The sequence below is a fragment of the Emydura macquarii genome, unplaced genomic scaffold (assembly GCF_026122565.2).
Source record: "Emydura macquarii macquarii isolate MOO-44397 ecotype Brisbane River unplaced genomic scaffold, CSIRO-AGI_Emac_v2 contig_1045, whole genome shotgun sequence".
NCBI lineage: Eukaryota > Metazoa > Chordata > Testudines > Chelidae > Emydura > Emydura macquarii.
The window spans coordinates 20205155-20229094 of record NW_027131182.1 but is presented as its reverse complement, the minus strand read 5'-3'; positions in this window follow the sequence as shown (position 1 = coordinate 20229094).

Here is a 23940-nt window from a genome sequence, read left to right as displayed (position 1 = left end):
GACCCCACTGCCTCTTTCCATCAGAAATGAACTCATGGAATCCTGACCCCTCATTTAGTGATACAATAGCAGTTCATTCACAAACACAGGGGTCTGTGTTGGCTGAGTCAGGAGAAAAAGTTTGCCTCTTTATTCAAGTGACCTTGTCTTTCAATATTACTTACACAGAAAAAATCACAAACACTGCTGTTCTAGTCACATAGGCTTTATAGTGGTATATGCTACATTTTTCCTACCACAGCATGTACTGTATACATATTACATACACACACACAAAAATCCGATAGTAAAAGAACATTAATGTTGCAAAATCAAGCACTCAGAAGTTAGGAAATGCCAGAATTAAGGTTGCCTTTGTGCATATGCATTATGATACAGTCTTTAATTACATGATCATATTTTGTTTTTTCCAGAAGACTCCTGCCTCAATCAGGGTAGGAATGGATGGTGCTTAATTAATGGCAGCTATTCAATATTTTGCTTTCTCCTCATTGTTCAATGTATGGCGCCATGCCTTATTTACTATGCAGTATTCAAACTCTGCTCTGAATACAGAGTTATTAATTTCCTCATGGACTTTTCTATTGTGCCACTACTCACCATGCTGGGGTATCTATCTATTAAAATATAAATAGTCTTTAATGAGCATATGACTACTGCAATTTTTCAAAGATTTATAACTTTGCCAAATTTGACTAGATTCTCATGGAGGGGGAGGCAGCAAAAGTGACACATCCTTGAAACAAAGGCCATCACCAGCCTCATGTAAAATTTCAAGCCCTTGCAGACATCACCAGAATTTTTAACTTGGACAAAACAAAGTATTTTCCCCTTGCTTCTTCTCAGAAATGGCTGAACAGTCTATGCTTAAAATTTCTTTAAAAAAAAAAAAAAAAAAAAAAAGTCTGAAGCAGACACGTTGTACAGACTCAAGTGATAAATTTGGCAAAGTTCTGAGTAACTGAAGACAGGAAGTGTCAAAAAACCTTAGTAGGCAGAACTACCAGCCTTGACTATAATTATTGCCCTCTTCTGGGTGGAATGGGTCAGACATTCTTAAATGTGCATTTGATCATGTGAATCTATTGCAGTTACCTCAGGAGGCTACAAATCCAAAACACAAATTACCACTGAGTCCTACTTACCTAACATCTTTGCTTTCTCAGTCTTGCCTTATAAGCTATATTTTAACTATTTCTTCATGGAACATTGTCTGCTACTTGCATTTTAGGATTCCTGCTAATTTCCAAAATGGTGTCATTTATTCCTCCATGATGAGTCTGTGAAGAAGTAAAGCTTTCACATGGTCTCTAGATTCGTATTTTAGCACTTGTTCTTCTTTTGTGAACACATGGTACAATTTTTCTTACTTAATTCAAGGAGATGGTTTGTACTTTACTGGAACTAGTTAGATCAAATTAGTCCCTTTATGTCAATACACGGTCATAATTGTCTTTAAGAAAACATTATCCAAACTATTCCAACTACTGTTGGAAACATATGACCCTAAACAGACCAGTCCAACCATATGGGTTTTTTTTTTTTTGGCGTGTGCCTCCAGAAGACCACAAAATATGCCTCAAATCCATTTAATAATTGTGACCCAAAGGATTTTCAGAATTAACAAAACATGTAATCATAGAATATTAGGGTTGGAAGGGACCTCAGGAGTTCTTCTAGTCCAACCCTCTGCTCAAAGCAGGACCAACCCCAAGTAAACCATCCCAGGCAGAGCTTTGTCAAGCCACACCTTAAAAACCTCTAAGGATGGAGATTCCACCACCTTCCTACTTAACCCAGTGCTTCACAACCCTCCTAGTGAATTGTTCCTAATATCCAACCTAGACCTCTCCCACTGCAACTTGAGACCATTACTCCTAGTTCTGTCATCAACTACCACTGAGAACAGCTTAGCTCTATCCTTCCTGGAACCCCCTTTTCAGGTAGTTAAAGACTGCTATCAAATCCCCTCTCATTCTTCGCTTCTATAGACTAAACAAGTCAAGTTCCCTCAGCCTCTCCTCATAAGTCATCTCCTCCAGCCCCCTAATAATTTTTGTTGACCTCCTTTGGACTCTCTCCAATTTGTCCACATTCCTTCTGTAGTGGGGGGCCCAAAACTGGACATAATACTCCAAATGTGACCTCACCAGTGCTGAATAGAGGGGAATAATCATTTCCCTCGATCTGCTGGCAATGCTCCTACTAATGCAGCCCAATATGCCATTAGCCTTCTTGTCAATAAGGGCACACTGTTGACTCATATCCAGCTTCTTGTCCACTGTAACCTCCAGGTACTTTTCTGCAGAATTGCTGCCTCGCCAGTTGGTCCCCAGTCTGTAGCAGTGCATGGGATTCTTCCATCTTAAGTGTAGGACTCTGCACTTGTCCTTGCTGAATCTCATCAGATTTTTTCTGGCCCAATCCTCCAACTTGTCTAGGTCACTCTGTATCCTATCCTTACCCTCCAGGTTATCTATAACTCCCCCCCACCTTCGTGTCATCTGTAAACTTGCTGAGGGTGCAATCTACCCCATCCTGCAGATCATTAATGAAGATGTTGAACAAAACCGATCCCAGCACCGACCCCTGGGGCACTCCACTTGTTACCGGCTGCCAACTAGACATTGAGCATTGATCACTACCCGTTGAGCCCTATGATCTAGCCAGCTTTCTATCCACTGTATAGTCCATTCATCCAACCCATACTTCTGTAACTTGCTGATAAGAATATTGTGGGAGACCGTATCAAAAACTTTGCTTAAGTCATATCACATCCACCACTTTCCCCATATCCACAGATCCAGTCATCTCATCATAGAAAGCAATCAGGTTGGTTAGGCATGACTTTCCCTTGGTGAATCCATGCTGACTGTTCCTGATCACCTTCCTCTCTTCCAAGTGCCTCAAAATGGATTCCTTGAGGACCTGCTCCATGTCTTTTCTGGGAAAAAGGTGTAATTCTGGGTTCCTCCTTCTTTCCTTTTTTGAAGATGGGCACAACATTTGCCTTTTTCCAATCATCCGGGACCTCTCCCAGTCACCACGAGTTTTCCAAGATAATGGCCAATGGCTCTGCAATCACATCAGCCAACTCCCTCAGCACCGTTGGATGCATTGCATCTGGCCCAATGGACTTGTGCATGTCCAGCCTTTCTAAATAGTCCTGAACCTGTTCTTTCAGCACTGAGGGCTGCTCATCTCCTCCCCATTCTGTGCTGTCCAGTGCAGTAGTCTGGGAGCTGACCTTGTCAGATTAGCTTAATATTGAAACTTTTTTTTATTAGACACTACATCAAAACGTGTTAGGTGCCTCACTGAACAGATAGCGAGGCAGGTTAGACAAAGACTTAGAACCTGGGCAGGATGAAGTAGACCTGGGTGAAATTAATTACTTCTTATTACAAAAATGATTGTGAACATTTGCTTTAATTTCTTTTCTGCACTTTTACGCACCCCCACATTTTGAAATGTTCAGGATATTTAGAAAGACTGAAAATTTTAACAGTGAAACATACAGAGACTAAAAAAGTCCTTTTCAAATTTTGACCAGGAACATGAGGAGGAGTTGATGCTATATGGTGTAGGGAAAGGGCCTGGAAGTCCTGTGATCATGAGATGAAACTGTACATGAAGCTTCATTGTTTAGTTCTATGCCCAACATATTTCTTAGCAAACACTAGAGTTCTTTTAAAGCAACAATATGGAAAGCTGCTTGAAAAGAGTCAATTAGTCATTTACTGATGTCAATTATTCTGTGATATATGGTATGGAGACCTTGGACAAATGAGAATTGTCAGATCCAGTTAAGTTGCCAATATCAGTGAATTTATTCTTCTGCCAAAAGCATTTCTGCAAATGTTTATTGTACATTAGTGTGCCTTGAAGATGGTCAGATGACTCAGATGGAAAATGGTAAGTTACAGGCGTTACTTTCCTATCCCTACTTAATGAACATGTTGAGTTGCTATGTTTAGATTTTCAACCTAGAGTGTTTTCTTTTCACCGGTTTTTCTCTTTTGCTTCACCACTTTTATTTTCCGCAGTATTTCTCTGTCTATAGGACTGGATGTTGTTCAAGTGAACAATACCACTCAAATCTTTGGTAAGCTTGTCAAAGTAGGGTATGATGTTTAAGTATAACCAGTTGAAGTCTAATGAGAATAATTACACTGGGTTCTCAAAAGACTGGAGTGATCAGCTATATGGAAATGACTATACAAATAAATAATTATGTACTGTGAATTTAAAGTAAAGCATAATCCATCAACAAAGACTATATTTGCATTACAAGGCACTCTGATACTATGGTGTTAGACTTGGTATAGAAACATGAATAGACAGATGGAAAATATTTCATAAATGGCTTGAGTCTACCCATTTGGGAGACTACCTCTCACCCTCTGTGAATCTGTCACAGTTGTAATAGGTTGAACTCAAACTGGATATCCCTGAGTTTGAAAGGGAGGCTTTAGTTGGCAGGGTTTTCTATGTGGGGGCTCCTTAATTTTGGAATTCATTTCCTTCCTCTGATGCAAAATAATCCAAATCCTTCAGAAATTTTTGCAAGGCTCACTTGTGCCCTCAGTTTACTGGAAGAGATTTTCAGAAAGTGCTGAGTATCCACCCTTTGAGCTTATGCCCACTTATGGGTCTCAACTGGTGATTTTGAATGCCTGCGGTTTTGGGTGCTCAATTTATTTTCCACTCTCCTTCTCTGAAAGGAGACTTACAGCTCCTACACGTTCCCCAGTGTAGCCTTATGAGTAATGGTTCTGTGGACTCAGACAAACAAGAATACCCACAAAGAGCTGAGACCACTAAACTCATTACAGAACTGAGAGAACCTTTTCAAGTGAGAGGTAAGTAGTGGGTTCTATTCGCCATTTTTATTTTCCTTTTTCCATCTGACCAAATAACTGTTTGAATAACAACAATTACCAGGAATAAAGTCCAAGATACCAGCCAAGTTGTGCCTCTACATAAATAAAATTATTTCTCCCAGCTTCTTCTTTAGCAAATGAGAGATTAGCAGTGAGTTCAAAACTTACATTTTATCATGTGTAAAAGAGCAGATAAAGATAATGCACGGTATTGAACAAACAAAATTTTCCATTCACTTCTTCAGCTGAGTACTGAATATCAGAGATACGCTAGTAGGAAGCCACACGGGTTGTATCACTAAATAGAGACATAACAGCAAAACTATAAACATCATTTAGACACTACAGATTTCCCAGTTCAGTGATTTTGATGCTGATAGAGATAGACTTCCTTTGAAAGTGCAATGATCTGCATGCCTTTTGATCAATGTCTTGGGGCTGGCGAATATTATTTCACTTTAGGGTAACAGCTAGTCTTTGCTTTTGTTTCTTTGTAGAATACTTGCACATAGCAGAGCTGTCAAACAAATTAATATATGCTGTGTTAATGACCTGTGACTGAGGCTGCATGCATGTACACTGTCTGCAAGGCACACGGCGTGTTTACAGATATCCACAGGGAGGAGGGTTTCATTTTGTCACTAGCAAACCAAACCAGCCCTCAAAGGTGCTTAGAGGACATATTCTTACTTTTAAAGACGTTACTATTGAAACTATGGATTTCAAATTGAAAGTTGCAACTGGCCATGTATGCATACTAGTTTGTATGCACACACCAGTTTTATGCACGTTAATTAGGTATGCACAAACAAACATATGTGTATAATTGTGCATGATTTTTTAAAATTTGGCATATGATGATCAGCAACTAATTTTGATGAATCATAGCAACTGGAAGTGTCAAAGACTGAGTTTATCATCTTGGGCAGATTCTCAACTAGCATAAATCAACACAGTTCCACCGTGGAGCTATGCCAGTTTACACTAGCTGAGGATTTACCTGTGCCAGTATAGCAGTGTTCTTGAATGCTATATAGAGTTTACTATAACTTTTTATGGCTCAGTGATGAGACTTCCATTGCTAACCTTGGAAGGCAATTCCATAGTCTAATAAATCACTGGATAGAAAACATTTCAAGGTACAGATTTCACTTTCCAAAACAGAGCTTCTCAGGTCTAAAACTGAAAAGGTGCAGAGAAAGGAACTTATCAACTCCAAATGTTTTTGTAGTTTCTTCCTTTAACAGTGTGCAGACACGATTACCAATAATGTTATAATGTGCCCTGATACCACAATGATGATTGCAGTATAGACAGACGGATGGAATTTTTAAAAATAAATTATGATGAAGCTATCCATCTCACAGAGAAAAAGAGAAATGCATGAATGCTATAAAACTGCTTTTATACTCTTAACTAGTTTTAGTAATCAATACATTTTGAGGAAAGAACATTTGTGATAACACGAAAGCAGGGTCATTTCTCCCTCCCTGCGTCGCTCTCTCAGCAAAGGTACGATACTGATTTGCAGAATCTTGGGTGCAAACATACACCATCTATGGATAAAACCACCACAGAAGTGAACCCAGCAGTGAAGCTTTTCCCCTTTTCCCTACATCCTGTACCCATCCTGGAGGATAATTTACACCATAGAGCACAAAGGAGTAGCAGAAATGTGTGATAAATTTCTGGGTGATCAAGGCAGTTAATTAATTTCACATTCATTTTCCTTTAGTGAATCCAGAGGTTTCTCCATATTTTGAAAATGAGTCTTTTTCCCATTTTATCCACTGCTTTTCTGGTGATATTTTAGAACCTTGGCATTTGGGGTATGCAAAAAACATAGGATTTGGGCTTTTTTTTTTTTTTGCGAAGAGTTACCTGTGAATAGCACATACAAGGGGTGGCCAAACTGCATCTAGCAGAGCTCTCTGTGCCTCTCCCCCCCATCATTTTCCACCTACTAGACTGGGGTGGCGAGCTCGGAGCTTCTGCCCTGTGGCAGGGTGGTGGAGCTAGAGGATTCTGCCCAACGGGGAAGGGGGTCTCGGGAGATCAGTATGTTTGGACACCTCTGGGCTATATTCTTATGATTTTCACTTGACTAGTGCTCATAGGAATGCTAGGAGGGACCAAGGATATGTTCCTGACTGGGTCCCTCTGTAGGGATGAAAGCATATGTGTTTTAGGGAAGTTCTTTGTGATCTTTCCCCTCCATACACCTCCACAAGTAGTGGTCAGAACCTGGCCCAGTGACCACAGCAATTCCAAACTGATTTAGCTAAAAGGCTGCAAATAAGCAAACAGCGTGTTTGCAGCCAATTGGTTGTTTTTGTCACCCAGGAAGCCCATGTTTCTGGAATGATTTTAGGACTCTCCTTCTGAGTCATTAGAGCTTGAATGCATCATGACAGTGATTAGTACAGGCTCATGGGTGGGAAAGGATGAGAGAGACATTAAGCCTAGGAGTTCTGTGTACTAGATAGATTCATTTTGCAGCATCAATGGCACTATTATGCCAGCCACATATTGTTAGAGTTTGGAAAAAGTAAAGGGTAGAGAGCGATAAAACAAGGACTTTAATCCAGTGTGTCACTGCAAGAGAGACCAAACCTGTCTGTCTGGAGAAGGGGCAAACATGACAATATTATTTTGGTGAATCTATGAATTTCCCCATTGGAAATGTGGCTGTGAACAATGAAAGGTTTCAAAACTATATAAACAAGAAAAAGGTCTTTTGCAAAATCCAAAGACACAACATGAATATTAGAACACATGTACATCAGTAAATACAGCACAACTAACAGCAATACACTGCAAGAAAAGAGACAAGGGAATGTGAGTCTCCCCAAAGAACAGCAGAGAGTTTAATGCTGTGAAAGACTAAGAATGGGCATCTCAGTAACTTGATCTTTGACTTCCACTGAAGGAGCTTTTGGTTTAAGAGAACAAAAATGGAGGAAGAGATAGGGTAGAAGGTTTACAAGTGCAAAACTCTAGGGTAAGTGGTAATTCATAGGAGAGACAAACTTGTCTCTTTGGCCAACCTGAAAACCCATTTACACAGAGTTAGGACAAGGTACTTGAACTAGAAAACATAAGATTTTTACCAGATCTGTACTACCATGATGCAAAGACATTAGAGATGGGGGAAAACATATCAGATCTCTTATTTTATTGTCTGCCAATGCAGAAAGGTTCACTCTAATAGATTGTCTAGTGCTTTGTCCAAACTAGTTTGAATTGTCTTACACAATTAGGTTTCCACTCCTTCCTTGAAAGACTATTCAACATTGTCAGACCTTACCATTAGCATTCCTGATATTCAGCTGAAGTTTTATTTTCTTAACTCCTTCTTACAGTATCACTCATAATTATACCATTTGTATTAAATAATTCCTCTCTCTCCACTGTGTATACAGACATCTTGTACTTGTTGGTAATTATTTGTCCCCATTATGACTCAAGATATTTAATCTCAGTAAAGGCAGCAGGACTGGATTCATAGTCATCATTTGCCAAGTTACACATTTATTTTTTTAAAGATTTCCTCCTGTACATTGTAACAGTGGCATTGTAACATATTCATTCATATGTCAATCCCTCAACTTTCTCTAATAAATTTTGGTGTTTTCTTAATTCTCTGTTAATTATATCTAAAAAGATAAAACTGAGGATCTGAACACCCTTGTGCCCATTAAAGCTATCCTGGAGGGTAAGGGTGTTATCCCTTTTTACTGGCCAAATTAAAACTTAAATACATCTAAAACTTCCTTTGTGACATACCCTACCCTCTTAAGTAATAACCTCAAGATTGCATCCAAGAATCAGACCATTGGACCAGCTAGTCCAGAACCCTCTCTGTGACAACAGCTGGGACCACTTGCTCCAGAGGAAGTTATGTGAAACCCGGTAATAGATTAATCTGTCCATACAATAAGTTTCTCCCTACCTCACATAAAGCAGTCGTTGTTATAAACACAGAAGCAGGAGGGCTTAGATTTGTAATTCCTTTTTATCCTATCTAATGTAATTAGGACTGTTTTCGCTATTCATATAAGGACCTATTGACTTCAAAGGGAATTGAAGATGCTCGGTACCTCTCCTTATCTATCTCACCTATCACTATGTGAGCCAAATGCCATCACCAGGGCACCAACAAAATTGCAAGTGACATGGAAGCTCTACTGAAAGCCCTGGGAAGAGGAAATTATGATGATCAAATTTTACAACAGCTTTGTTGCTGATGCAAAGCAGACAAAGGGTAAATAATAGTACAGCCACTATAAACTATGCAACTGGGGACAAAGCATTTCCATATCATATCGGACACACTGAGTTTTCCATGGAAAGGACATGGTTCAAAGTGATTCTAGGATTCTTAACCTTACTTATCCCTCCTATGAAGAAATACCCTCAACAAGTGAGGACATGAAAGAGAAATGAACCTTCTTCTGTAGACAACCTCTATCCACTGCAAAACCTCTGCTATTCCAGCAGTTTGGCAACAGGATTTAATTAGTTTTGTTTAAATTAAAATTATGCATTTCAATAGGACTTCTTTTTTACTATGAAAACTGTGGCAAATTAACTGTGATAACGTCTTGGACTTTTTTCTTGAAATTGGACTTTTCTATTTAAAACGAGGTCCAATTTCAAGACTCTTTGACATTCTCTGGGTCAAATCTCAGAGTTAGAAAATAGCAGGGATGAGGGTGTGCACATGTAAATAGTCTTTACATTTACAAAAGAGTTTTCTACATATAGTTGTGGCAAGGGAGCACCTCACCTACATGGAGTGCATTAATGAAAAGGAAGTGTCTTTTAAAATAAGACAAATCCTTTAACCTTGGGAAAGTAAATAAATACTGAACCAAATTCAAACTTGTATGTCACTTAGTATGTATATTACTAAGTGTAGCTATTACTCATTAACTCATGTAATGGAAACTGCCATCTCCTTGCAATCCTGGGTTTGCTAGTATTAACTAAAGAATCAAAATGAAGAATTATTCTCCTCCTTTTAAATACAATTTAGTAAAATGTGTGCACTGTATCCTGAAATGTCACCAAATATTGCTTTGACTATATGCTCCTGGAGTTGAATTAAATTGAAAAATCCTTATGTATATTCACATGCTTCCTCTGTAATTCTGCCATGATGGACAGAGAAATTCAATATTTTTCAAACTTCCCTGACATCATATTTTGCACAAGGACTCAGATATGCAGACAAGTGGCTGTAAAATTGATTATATGACTGTGATTGCTCACTGATTTTGTTTTTCCTGGTCAGTTCCAGGACTGATGTTAGTTTGTTTGTCTTTTTGCATAAATGGGTTTGTTAAAGTTCCCCTAGAATCGAACTTTTGCAAACTATTTCAGTGAACAAATACTATATAGTGCAATGTGTGGCTTGAAGCCAGTGATTTCCCCATGGCTCTACAGTATCTGACAATGGAGCTAAAATGTTTGTACAATGCAGTTGACAGCCCAGGCTCTTTTAATGTTCCTCTTATTAATCAAATACAGCTCTCGGCAAAGTGGCAGAAATGTACACAAAATACATGGGCACCTTCTGACAATCTTGAAATTCTCTTCAGGATTGTAGAAACATGCAGCAAAATACTGAATCAGCGCAACACCAAATCAAATAATTTAAAAAACAAACGTACTAATCTATGATTATGGAGACACGTTGCAGCAAATATGAACAATATAAATATGCACAATGGTAAAAGTTTTGACTTTAACGTGACTTTACATTCAGACTGATCAAATATTCTGGTTGTGCCACAAAGTAATGACAATTCTGAACATGGAATCTCAAATTTACCCCATTCATAAAATAAGCTTTGTGGCTTTTTGTTTTCAACATCATGAACTGTTGGTGTATCGGCTTTAACTATAAATGAATATGTTGTCTGCTTTTGGAGTGAGCCTATATAGTGTTTTGAAATTACGACTGGGGTAAGGAATGTATAATCTTTACTTATTGATTTCTCAATGGAAGTTGCCTGGATCATGCAACCTTATTTAGGCCCATTAAAGCGGCTTTTGACTAACCTGCAAGGTTAGCTGTAATCAGAGTAAGGAGCTGTAATCAGAAGTCTAGCTGTCAGAGAAAAAGATGTCATTCAGGATATTCTGTGGTAAACTTTTATCACAGATTGTCCAAGATTTATTACCAGAAACCTCTGCTGTTATAGTAACTATACATGTTGGACCAATTATGCATACAGCATGCTTATTTTTCTAGACTTTTAATTTACTTTCATGCTCCCTCCCATTATTTTTATGTGGTAGCAGAGGAATATAAATCTCGTATAAGTATTGTCATGCTCACTGTTTAAATATATTCACAAATAGCTATTAAACTATGGGTTACATAGGTATAACAGGGGTAGACATTGGCTTCTTGTTTGCAGAAATTGCTTTCCTTTAACTTATAGAGCTAAACTCTACTCTCATTTACATCAGTGTAAATCTGGAGTAATTTCAGATCTATACGTATGTAACTGAGATCAGATTCTGGCCCCTGTATTTTAAGTTTTTTGGTTATTTCTTGAGATAAATCTGAATAAACAGGAGCCTGCACCAAAATCAGCCATGAGAGACTGCAGCAAGATCCCCTGCAATTTCCCAGCTCTATAATGAGGATCATGTTCTGTATGCGTAGGATGGGTATTACTTAAACCCTGCTTAGGGAAAGTCCAGCCCTGATGATCCCAACTTCCTGGAAATCCAAACCTGACCTTCGTGGCATCTTACATGTTGCTACATGGAAAATGCTAAAACTGAACGGCACTGGGTACAAGACAGGTCTTGACAAATAACTCATATGTTACATGCTTGTAATTGCTGGTATCACAGAGGCCACTCTGCCACAAAGCGATCAAATTACTGTGGAAGGAGCAATCTTCCTCCTCTCCAGTTGGTCCACACTGAACAATGGATGTGGTAATTGGTATTAGACAAAATGTCTAGCACAGACTTTAGTCACATGGGAACTCATCTCTCCACGCTTACTCTATGCTCTGCCTTAACATTGCTGTGGACATCTGTTTGTCAGTGTGGCCTATGCACCAAGAGAAAATGCACCACAAGTTGAAAAGCATTCATTCTATGACCAGCTAGCAACAAAAATCCAGTCAGCTCTGTCACTTGATGTATTGCTAGTGCTTGGAGATGTCAATACTGGGACTGGCTACAATTGAACTGGGTACAAAACTGTGATAGGTCCTTTGGGTCAGGTTCCCCAAATGAAAACATCACCCACTTCTTGACATTGTGTGCCACCAAGGGCCTGTCTGTTATGGGCTCCTAGTTCAAGCACCTTAACATCCATCGCTGGACCTGGATTTCAAACAGTGGACGTGCCATGAAGGAAACTGACCACACCCTCATCACAAATCACTCCACAATGAAATCTCACTGGGTCTTTGGTGGCTTAGGTGCGGGTTTCCCTTTCAGCAAGAGTTCTGGGGGAATCACAAAAAGCTGGCCAATCAGTAATAACAAGCTGTGGAGTCTGCCATACCTCACCTACTTATTGTGGTTTCTATTTAATTTAATTGTATATTTACTTTTTCCCAGTTAAAAAGCAGTTGTGTTACCAGGTTGCTCTAGACTCCCACATGCTTGCTGAGTGGAGAAAGGGACACCATTATAGGTGACAACTGTTTTTTAGTATTCAGTGTCACAGTTCAGGACAACTGCAGCCTTATTTCCCCCTTTGATCCAGCAAGAGTGCCTACTTCTAGTCTCCCTGCTCCTCTGACATTACCTCTCTTGGGTGGAGACCCCTGTCTCTCTGCTTCCTGATTGGGGATTTTCCAGTTATCTACCTACACTGTGAATTCCCCAGCAAGTCAGACTGCTTCTGAGCCACCAACAAACCCAGGCCACAGATTAGTCATTGCTCAGCTCTCATTGCATCTTCCATCTCCTTGCAAGCCAGACATCTACCAACAGTACAATGTGCAGTGTCTTTCTGAGGCTCCTGTTGAAGTCATGAAATACACACAAGCCATCAAGGATCACATATGTAACCTTAGTACCTGCTCAGAAAATGTGGAGGTAGCCTGGAGTGGTATATGTAAGCCTGCGTCACATGCCACCACTGGCTCAATCAGCTTTAGGTGGCCACACAAGAAACCTTGGCTTTCTGAAAATACCTTTGATACATTAGCAAAAAAAGTAGAAGCAGGTAGAAGTCCAAGAACATAAACTGAAAGGTATTTTCTGAGACTTGGCAAAACATGACCATGAGATCTACATCAACTCCCTGGCTGAGGAAGCAGAAGACATCTTAAAGAACAATCCGCATCCTGCCTACTGGCAGCCATAAATAGCTTTCTAACATCTTCACTATGAAACCAGATGCCTCCCCCTGCTCATCAATGGAGAAGACCCTGGACAGATGGAAAATGCATTATGAAAATGTGGTGAACTATGGACCTGCTGACCACTGTCCAGAACTTTGTAATATGGCAAGACACATAGCTTCAGCTGCAGGGAGGAACATTGATCCTCTGTCACTTGAGGAAGTATGAAAGGCCATCCAAAAGTTGTGGAATGGATATGCTACTGGACCTGATGTTATTCAGCTGAGCTGCTCAGAGATGCCATGGAACCAGTGAGCACCGGCTTGCAACAAATGTTCTTAAAAGTGTGGGCATCAGGTAAAGTACCAGCAGAATGGAACGACAGCATCATAGTGTCTCTGTACAAGGGTGAAGGATCTCTTACTTAATGTGGTAATTTCAGACCAATCTCATTGTTATCGGTTTTGTAGAAAGTTCTGCTTAGTAGGATGCAGCCACTCTTTTACAGACACTGTCATTCATAACATTCAGGTTTCACTGCAGGGTGGTCAACAATGGACCCTGTCCATTCCCTCAAACTTCTGGCTGAGATGCTGACTTCATGTGGCTGAGATGCCGACTTCTCCCAGCACTGGTGGGTGACACTGAAGTCAGACTTCCCAAAGAGCCACAAACAGTGCTTTTCATTCCCCACACTAGTTATCAAGAAACCAAAATAAAAATATATATGGCCCCCTTTACTGCATTTCAGTCTCTGGCCCCCAATCAGCCACCAGGTCTGATAAAGAGATCAGTTATTTAAAACTCTATGCTCTTTACCAAAAAGGTTACTCCTGACCCCAAAGGGTCAGCCACAGTACCAGATCAATATAAGTTTGGATCTTACACAAAATACCATGCTGCCATCCAATCCTTTAGTAACTAAAACTAAAGGTTTATTATAAAAAGAAAGAAACAAACCACAAGAGAAATGTTAAAGGATTGAAACAATCAGATACATACAAATGATTTGAAAGTCCATATATATCAGGTTTCTAGTAGACTTGTGGAGTTTGCAGGCTTGTATAGTCCCTCTCGTATACATCCCGTACCTGGATGGGTCTCAGTCCTTTGTTTCGCAGCTTCAGTTCAGTTCAGTTGTAGATGAGTTGATCCAGAGGTAGGTGAAGACTGAAGACAGAAGACAGACTAAAGACAAAACGGATGTCGTGCAGCTGCCTTTTATGTCCTTTGGCCTTTGCCATGCTGCTTGTGGAATTTTACAGGAATAAGATGGAGTCCAGGGTCACATGAGTAAGTCCTGGTGACTCATCAGGTATATCCCTGGCTTCTCCCCCTGGACTCCCTGTACCTGTGAATTTCTTAATGGGCCATTAAGCAGGCTAATGCTGCAGCCACTCTGTCTGGGGTGTCGCCCAGACACAGCACAATTTGAAATACAGATATATCAAACAAATCCATAACTTCCATTACACATATAACACATGAACATAAACATCATCATCTTACTTAGCACATTATAGCCTTTTTAACAGTAGCTGACATGGCATATTTCATATGAATTATTATGATTTTGACATACTTATGTTAAACAATATAATAAATGCCCTCCTGCCCCAATCCAGCCAGCGTGACAGTCAGCAACAAATCTGATTTTGTTCCAACCAATAATCTTATGGTTGTATATTGTATACCACTGTACTGGATGTATTAAAATATGTGTGAACTGGACTGTCTACCAACTATCTTGTTTAGATCCCACCACAACATTAATGTAGAAAAGTAGGAACATAACATTAGGTTTAATCACACTTGTTTACATTTCCATCTCCACAGTGAAGTACACTTGCCCTTATTGTTGACTTTTACCTCTAAGCAAAGAAAAGATCTTACGTAACTGAAAGCAATCAAAACTAAACAGTATATTAGTAATGACATATAGAGGCTTTCCAGATTGAAAAGAAAATATTTGAACCAGATAATTTTATTAAACCCTTATAATTGTGGAACATTTTAATGAGCTATGATTTTCAACAGCAAACAACACAGTTCTATTTTGGATATTGGTATAAACTACAGTGTCCAATGGGATCTCATATGTATTGTCTCTGTGTGAAATTAACCTTTATACAGAGGGCCATTGCAAGGTCTGTGCATCATTAAGGTCTCACTTTAGGCCTCAAAATAAAGCTTAAATGGGATTTAAGTAGTGGATAGACTCTGTGCTAAGTGAAATTCATGCTCTGATCTCTACAGTGGTTAGATTCTTACTGAAGCTCAAAGCCTGGTGAAATAAGTAATCATCTTAATTTTATGTAGTTTCTTTTTCTTGTTCACATAGTCCAGTGTATAGTCACTCAGTCATATAAAGTATAATGGGAGAAATAACAATGAATTCAGTCATCTTTATTTGTGAATGACTCGGTGCACAACATACACCAAGATTACAGCTGTTTACAAACTAACTTGGAATGTCCAACTGTACTGTGAACCAGACATTTATTGCAATGTCTCTACCAATAAATATTCTATTAGAGCAATAAATAGCGAGTGTTTTTAGATCAATAGTGTTAAGTCAGAAACAACATGAGCCCATCACGTATGGAAATGCCACTGAAGGCATTTTAGAGTGCAAAGCATGTATTGTTGTTGAGGATCACATCATCCTGTGAGGAAACAAAAAGAGCATTGATTTAGCTTGAAACAGCATCCTCTTGGAATTGAAATATTTAATTGGTCTATATACACTGAAAACAAACCTTTGTATTTGTATAACTCAGTCAGAATTGGGTGGGGAGAGAAAGGACTTTAGAGTCAGGTTTCAGGAACTTCAGGGAATCTAGACAGCCATTTTTAGATATACCTTGAAACTATTGACAATTTTAATGTTAGAATTCTGTATAGTGAATGTACCTTTTAACTTCCATTATTTTTTCAACTTCCATTATATTATTCAACTTCCATTATTTTGCCTATAATATGTAATAATAATACCTAGCTCTTATGTAATGGTTATGACTTTACATTATTATTACATATTATAGGCAAAATAAACTAGGTTAAAAGAAAATAAACATTGCAATGTCAAGCAAAAAAGTAGAACTGGTTGAAAAATGATTCTGTTTATAGAAATTTGAGGGAAATGGGGAAAATGTTTTCCTTGATATTTTAGCTGAAAATTTTGACTTTATTAAAAACCTTTTTTTTCAGCTGAAAAACCTTAAGTCTTGTGGGTTTTGGTTTTACAATGATATCTTGAAAAATGTCAATGAAAGCGGACACTTGAAAACCCGATCTTCCATCAAAACTAAACAAAAAACGGATGGGAAATTTTTGAACAACCTACTCAAAAGTTAAGGAATTCCAGGATTGTGGCTCCCTGGTCAGACTACACACCTCTACATAAGAACATAAGAATGGCCATATTGGAGCAGACCAATGGTCCATCTAGTCCAGTATCCTGTCTCTGACAGTGACCAGGGCCAGATGCTTCATAATCAAACAGAACAGAGCAATTTCCAGTGATTCATCCCTCTGTCGTCCTGTCCCAGCATCTGGCAGGCTTGCTAGGTATGGACTTACTCAAGGTCCCACAGACCATCCTATCTCCCTTTTAGTGTATCTATATCTATAAACAAAAACAAATACATGAATTTGGTTGCAGAGGTATTTGCAGTATCATGGACAGAGAGCACAGACAGTACACTGGGAGAATTCCAAGATGTCTTCCATGGCTTATGGTGTCTGGAAGTCAATTACCAGAGCAAGATAGACAAATCAGTAACTACGGTGATTCATCCACCAAGAAAAATTCTATTTGTCCTAATGAATAAAATAACAACTTCATAATATGGAAAAACTGAGAGTTATTGAAAAGGTAAAAACACTTACAGACTGGATTAAATATGTAGTTGTAACTGAAAAGTCAAATAAAGTACAACTATGCATAGATCCATATGATTCAAATAAAGTCATATAAATGAACATTGCCTGATAAAAACTGTTAAAAATGTGGGAGCAAAGCTCTTGGAAGCTTGTAGCATTAGATGTGAGGCATATATTAGAACATGTAAAGTTAGATGAGTTTAACTATAACTTAATAACTTTTAATAACTGAAACCTGGTGGGTCAATTCACATAACTGGAAAGTTAAAAATCATTGAATACAACCTGTTTAGGAAGGATAGAGTTAGTAAAAGAGGGGGCGTAGGCAGACTACATTAAAGACATCATTACCTGTTTTAGAGTCAGTGAATATTCGGAACTGCATGATTTTAAGTGCATATAAATCAATGTACTAACATTAGCAGGTGGGAGTCTTGTAGGAGAACACCAGATTAAACTCTAGAACTGGATTAGTTGCTCTTTACGCACCTGTCTGTAAAGTGTGGAAAGAAAAATTGTATAATCATGGGAGGTCTTCAGTTTGGGAGTCATATTAGAGTTCTTAGGCAACCAGTAGTAAATCATCAATAGATTTTTTAAAATTGTAGATGGTAATTTTCTAACACAAAAGGTACTGCACCCAATACAATAACTTTATTCTGGATCTTGTTATAATTAATCTCTGGATTGGAAACTGGGGGTTGCCTAAAGACCGGTAACCATAATCTGATTTCTTTAAGTATGGGCAAACATAGGACAGTCCCAACCATTAATGTATATACCTGCTGCTTCAAAAGGGTTTGTTTCCCAGGCTGAGGAAAGTTATGCATCAAATTGATCAGGATGAAAAATGTAGAAAGAAAAATGAAAATTGTGAATTCTTTAAAAAGAGCTTACTAGATGACACCAATCAACTATTCTATAGTTCTGCTAGAGAATGACTTTAGTTAAAAGCCCATTCTGATTATGAGGGGAATTAATAATATATTAGAAATTGCTGCCTACACACATACAGACACAACAAGTAGAAAACAGGGAAAGTCGAGAGAAATCAATATATATTATAAGTTAAGAAATGTAGAAAATTGATAAGGAAAGCCAAAGACATGAGGGAAAACTCCATAGCTAGTGCGGGTTAAGGACAATTAGAAGGATTATTTAAAGTATATCAGGGAATATGAGAAATCCTAAAAATGATATAGGCCCACTGGTAGATGGAGATGGTAAAATTGTGAAGAATGATACACAAAAGACAGAAGTGTTAAATAAATATTTCTGATCTGTATTTGGAAAAAAGGCAGGATGATGTCACATGAGAATGACTACTTTCCAATTAAGTTACTAAGGAGGATATTAAACAACATGTACTAGAGATAAACATTTTAAAATCAACAGGCCCTAATAACTTGCACACAATAGTCCTAAAAGAATTGGCTGAGGAGACCTCTGGTACACTGATGTTAATTTTTAATAAATCTTGGACTATCAGTTACATTCCAGAACAGTGCGAATGTGCAAATATTCAAAAAGGACCAGGGGGATAGGCTGATTAGCCCAACATCAGTGCTGGGCAAAATAATGGAAAAGCTGATACAGAATTTAATTACTAAAGTATTAAAGTATGGGAATATAATTAATGCCAGTCAATATGGTTTATGGAAAAGAGGTATTGTCAGACAAAACTGATTTCATTTTTTTTATGAGATTACAAATTTGTTTGTTAAATGTAACTGCATAAATAGACTTTTGTAAAGTTTTTGGCTTAGTATAACCCAACATTCTGATTAAAAAATGTGCAATATACAATATCAAGAAGGCACATGTTAAATCGATTAAAAACTGGCTCACTAATTGATCTAAAAAAAAGTCATTGTAAATGGCAAACCCTTGTCGAATTGGCGTGTTTCAACTGGGGTTCTACAAAGATCAGTTCTAGGTCCAGTGCAGTCAACATTTTCATCGATGATACAGAACTAAATATAAAATTATTGCTGTATTTGAGAGAGTGGTAAATAATTGCTAGGACAGTGTTGTCATACAGAGTGTGGCAGGTTCACTCCGGTCCCCCTGCTGATGACATCCTCTGTACCCAAAAACCACTCGCAGGTGTCTGCTTCGTGCTCCCACCAATGCTCTTTATTTACAACTTATATCCCACCACCCTCTATGAATATACTGTCCGGCCTACCAGCACCAGGAGCATCAGTGCTCCAGCTACGGGTCAAGAGAAGTACACCCACCTCTTGCAGCTTCTTCTTTTGCTGGCTGTTTGCCTCCTCCCTCCCCTTCTTGATGGGAGCCTTCATAGTGCTTGGCCTAACAAGTCCCTCAGCTGCTCCTCATTAACCCATTCTGTGGAGGGTTTATTCAGTCTTTTCCATTCCCTCAAATTAGGGGACCAGTATTATTTGAGCTTCACGGTGTGGGTGGGTGCAAGCCTGCACACAGCTGAAAGCTCCTCCTAGCCTAAGGGGAGGAGCTACTGGATCTGGACTCAATTAATTGCGGGGGACAACAAATGAAAAAAAAGGGACGGGCGTGAAGGTCAAAGGGTGAAACGGAGGGAACCTGACAGGGACACCAAGCAGAGGACCTCAGACAGCCAAGGAGTCAGGAGACACAGCCCAGAGGAACTCTGCTCAGAGACGTGAACAGACGGAGGAACGGAAGGAGGCCCCACAGTCGCAGAGCACGTCCTCGATCAACCTTGTCTCACTGGTGTTGTAGATGGCCACCTTGGCCAAGGTGAGGAGGAGGTTGACAAGGAGGTCCTGTGACTTTGTGGGGCCATAGATGCGGTGTGCTAAGATCAGAAGGTGCGGGGAGAAGTGCAACCAGAACCTCAGGAGGAGGTTCTGGAGGAGCCGGAACAGGGGCTGCAACCTGGCACAATCCAAGACCCTGCACCAGGTGCACCAGGGTCTCCCTCATGCCACAAAAGGGATAGGCTTCTGGAGTGGGGGTGAACTGCGCCAGGTACATGCCCATGTCCACGGCTCTGTAAATGAGCCACCAGCTGATATCCCTGGTGGACTGTGGAACCAAGGTGGAATACAGGCTGGCCCACCGGGTCTCTTGCCCTCGACAGGTGGTAAGAGGTCCCACCACCTGGTGTCAGGGTGGGACACGAGGGAAGGAAATGGAATGTGGAGCATGAGCATGTGGAGATGTGCCTGTAGCGTGGTTCGGAAGCGCACTGGCTGCAGGTCCCACAGCTGGTTTGGGGTATGTAGAGGAGGCGGTCGGAGGGAGCCCACGGATTAGGGCACCAGTGGCAGAAGGCTGCATCAGCCTGTCTCTCCTAGCACCCTGACACACAGAGCAATCTGGATCTCCTAGTAAACTTTGTCCAAACAAAATGAGTTTTAATACAGCCAAATGAAAGTTCATATATCTAGGAAAAAAGAATGCAAGCTATACCTACAGAATGGACACCTGAATCTTAGAAAACAGTGACGATGAGAAGGATTTAGGGATCATATTGGACAAGCAACTCAACCTGAGCTCCCAGTGCAATGTTGTGGGGAAAAAAGAATAATGATCTTTGAATGTATAAGTAGGGGAATAGTGAGTAGGATTAAGGAGGTGAATTTACCTCTGAGTATGGCATTCATGAGATAAATTCTGTGTCCAGTGTGGATGTTCACATTTAAAAAAAGAATGCTGAAAAAATGGAGAGGGTGCAGAAAAGAACCACAAATGATTCAAAGGCTGGAAAAAATACCTTGGAGACTGAAGGAGCATTAGCTTACCAAAAAGAAGACCAAGAGGTAACTCGATTATGATGTTCAAGCACCTTCACAGGAAGAAAATACTAAACAGTACTAAAGGGCTGTTCAGTCTGCTGGAGAAAGACATAACAGCAACCAGTAACTGGAAGATAAAGACAGGCAAATTCAAATTAGAAATAAGGCACACATTTTTAACAGTGGGGTGATTAACCATTGGAACAGACTACCTGGGGATGTATTGGATCCTTCATTGCTTGGTGTTTTCAAATCCAGGCTCAATGCCTTTCTAGAAGATCTGCCTTAGGGTATGTCTACACAAGAGCTGGAAGGTGTAAACTCTAGCTCAAGGAGACATACACAAAATAGTTCTGATCAAGCTTGAGTGTTAAAAATAAAAATGTAGCCACAGCCAATGAGAGGCAGGAAGGGCTAACTGCCCCAAGTACAACCCCATCTGACACATAGGTGTATCCGCTGGGCAGCTAACTCCTCCTTCTATTGGCACCACAGCAGTTACCCTTCTATGAGCATGTTAGCTCAACCAGAGCTAGTGCAGCTATGTCTGCTTGAGCTGAAATTTACACCTTCCAGCTCTAGTGTAGTCAAACCCTGAGTCAAACACAAGGTATTTGGCTCAACACAAAGGTAAAAAGGTGAAATTCTACGGCCTACTGTGTTATACAGGAGGGGAAGTCAGACTAGATGATCTGATAGTCCCTTCTGGCCTTAAAACGAATCTATGAATCTTAATAGATAATTTTGTCTTTGTAAAGTTTAATCAAATGCCAATTGGTGTAAATTCTGATCCTCAGATATGGGCAGGGAGTATTTTTATAGATTTTTGAAGGATTAAAAGAAGTCAAAATTATAATGGATTATCTTCTAACTTGGTCTAGGGACCTTAAGAAACACAGTGAAAGACTTCAGCAAATAATTCTGTTAACAAGAGGAAGACAACTATCACTGAATAACAACAAACAAAGGGAAGGAGGCAAAGTTATATATATAGGGTAAAAATGGAGGGAAAATGGCTTACTTTTTTGTCCAGACAAAATTAAAATAGTAATTAAAATATCTGCTCTGAAATTTAAAATAGATGAGCAGAATTTTAAGCTATTTGCTAAAACTCAATCTAAATGCTTCCATGGTCAATAAGCCCTGAAGGAAACTGATGGATGATGACATTGCCTGGCATTGGGAAGAGAAACAAAAACAGACAAGGGAGAAGGTAAAAAAATCTGATTGCCAGTGTACCCATCTTACAATATTAATATTTAGCTTTGCTCCTTGCATTATCAGACGGACTAGTTGCATGTTTATGTAGGAAGAACAGTTAGTTGCATTTCTATCAATATCTTTAAAAAAGAAAGAAAGAAACTTCATGGATATTGAAAAGAAGATGCTGGCAGTTGTGAATGGTTGTCTTATACTTCCACGCATAAATATCATATGTGGGTGAGGGAAGATACATCTAGAAATTGATCATAAACCACTTGACAGTTTATTTAAAAAACTTTGCCTTGGGCACTATTTAGAATCGGTACCTGCACCTACTACCACTATGTAAAATACAATGCTGAGCTGATAAGTTGTGGGGGTAAATCATCAACTGGTATAAATTGTCATAAGTCTATTGAAATCAATCCATCTATGATAATTTACACCAGTTGAGAATCTATGCCCTGAACTCTGTGAAGAATATACATCAGATAAGGAACTATAAATAGTAAACTGACAGACACCACCTGAAAGTGATGCTTATTTTTATTTCTGTAGGTTTTCAAAGGCTTTAACTAGATGTTATTTTATGCTGACGAATATGAAATTTCTGGAGGAATTTATCTGTCTATTATTATTTCAAAATTAGCTTGATTTCAAATAAAAAGAGAGAGAGCCTATTCTGCATAAACTGAAATTAACCAATTTACAAGACTGTCACAAAGAGCAGAATCAAACCCTAAACTGATATCATACTGACCATTTCCAGAAGAAATGGACTTACAGAATTTCATAGACTAGCCAAGTTCTGGCCGAACAGATTTGGCAGGGTATGGTAACTAGTTCTATGGCCCTGCATGACAGAGAGAGAGAGAGTGTGTGTGTGTGTGTGTGTGTGTGTGTGTGTGTGTGTGTGTGTGTGTGTGTGTGTGTGTGTGTGTGTGTGTGTGTGTGTGTGTGTGTGTGTGTGTACACAGTTGAGATAATTATTGTATGCGAATGTAATGTTCACCTGTAGCACTAAGAAACAAATACTGGTCTCACTGCATTTAATGGGACCTTTTGCAATTGTTTTAATTGAGAACTACATCAGTCACTACACCTGTTCTTTAAGAATGATTACAATTTCTTCCCTAGAAAATGGAAACGTACTATGTAAATTTCAGGAAATTTATAAGATTCCACTTCTAAATGACTCTTTCAAAGGCTTTTATGATTGCTGATAGTATTGTTATATTTCTAACTATTATGAATAATAATTAAATAGTATCTCTTCAGTTCCCAAGAAGCCACAAACCTTTTGTCATCATTAGACAAAATCAGGCTGAGTGTAAACACAGTCTAGTTTTCCTCCATGTTTTTGTATTTGTATGCAGCAATTGTCAGCATGTCGGCAGTGGACGGTGATAAAGTGCATTTTTCTGCTTGGGTGGTTAGCCCTTTCATTTTTACAAGTGACAAAATAAAAATCTGCTGAAGAGTGAACATGCTGCTTTCACTGTGTCATCTCAGCCCTGCGGGTCATTTTATTATAAAAATGTAAAAATCCAGTCAATTTTATTTAATCAGCTGAAAAGGAAAAGTGTTTCCAGGTCATTAATCAAGTGCTCCTTCTCTGTGGGACTTGTCTCTTCAGAAACTGCCATCTGAATCATTAATAAGCTGAAAAGATTTTGTGCCAGCAGGTTTTTGAGAAACCTAGATGTTATCAATATAACAGAAGTAAAGTAATTTGAGGTCAACAAATAAAGCCTTATATATTCATTGCTTCCAAAGCTATATCTAGGTTATTAAAGGAAGTTATTTCTTTACTTTCTAAACATTTAATTATTTGTATTGTTGGAAAACATTCAATTGTTTAGATTGTATTTGATTATATAGTCCATAATTATATGT